This window comes from Arachis ipaensis, chromosome B10 (genome assembly GCF_059453495.1).
Source record: "Arachis ipaensis isolate K30076 ecotype BB chromosome B10, ASM5945349v1, whole genome shotgun sequence".
NCBI classification, from domain to species: Eukaryota; Viridiplantae; Streptophyta; class Magnoliopsida; order Fabales; family Fabaceae; genus Arachis; species Arachis ipaensis.
The window spans coordinates 15,380,657-15,382,064 of record NC_142435.1 but is presented as its reverse complement, the minus strand read 5'-3'; positions in this window follow the sequence as shown (position 1 = coordinate 15,382,064).

Genomic DNA, 1,408 nt, shown 5'->3' with positions numbered 1-1,408 from the left:
CTCCTTGTCCTTATTGCTCTGCATATAACACATAAACAACAAGGAAATTTAGAATTTTCAACGTTAGAGTGAAAGGAATTTTAAGTGAGGTAAAAACAAAAAGAAAAAAGGTCTAATTTAGAGAATCAATCAACTGGTATATTGTCAATCTCTATTAATTCCTGACAACAGTGCTAAAAATTTTATGGATGATTTTTAAAATTCGGCAAGTGCACCGAATCGTATTAAGTAATACCATAGAGAATGAATTATCGTTTTTACGAGGATTAATGGATTGAGAAAGCGATGGTTAATTAATTTTTTAATTAGACAAATTGAAAGTTTGGTTTAAGAGGTATTCAGCATCCAAACAGAGAATTTAAAAGAAAGCAAGCAATAATGATCAGAGAGAGTAATATGATTAAAAATATTAAGGCTTTGGAGATATTTAGATTTCAGAAAAAATGCTTCTTATTATCTACTTTGATTATGTAAAAATGTATCCATGGCAAACCATAATTAACCAAATTTCAATTCCTCAGTAATTCAATTTCTCTTAACCTAATAAACTGTCAATTTCTTGATCAATTAATTATGACAAGAGATTAGGCACAATCTCTGATTCAAGCGACACAATTCTTAAATATTAATCCTAATTGATTTTATGTCACTTATCAAAATTAATTTTAGAAACTTAAAGAATTATGAGAAGAAGTTTCAACTCAATTCCAATAACCAACTTTTGCTAGATGATAACAGAATTCAATCAGATTAGAATTATTTTTCAATAATTTTAAACCCTTGTAATGAAGAACGAAAATTTGCTTCTTGAGAAAAATATCAATGCATTAATCAAAAGTAAAAAAGTAATAACATTAGTCCATCATAATGAACAGACCTCCTAACCTTGATAGAGGAGATTAGTGACTCATAGTACAGAACAAAAATAAGGATTTCAAATAATGCAGATAAGCTAAGCTGTCCTCCGAAAAATTCTTTGGACTTATTTATATTCTAATTTAAACCTACTTTCAAATTTAAAATAAAATCAAAATAAAATATTTCATAAATAATCTTAATTAAAGATGATTTTCACTTCATTCTTGAAATTCAAAGTTGGGTGTGTTTTTCTCATTGAAATTATGGGCTTGCAACTTAATCTTAGACTTGAGTGAACTGGTGTGACACTTGGTGAAGGAGAAGTGGCATGCCAAGACTCTTTTTAGATCACTGGAAGTTGGCCCAGAACAAGATTGCATAGACATATAGAGGGTGTGGCATGCCAAGCTCTTTAGTGTTCTTTGAGAGTGCTACTTTGCTTGGCGTGTAGAGAGCATTTCACGGTGTGGCACGCCTTCAAAAGTTGCACCATCTTGGTCTCTTGGAGTTTGGCCCGGCATATACACCAATGGTTGGGCATGGCACGCCA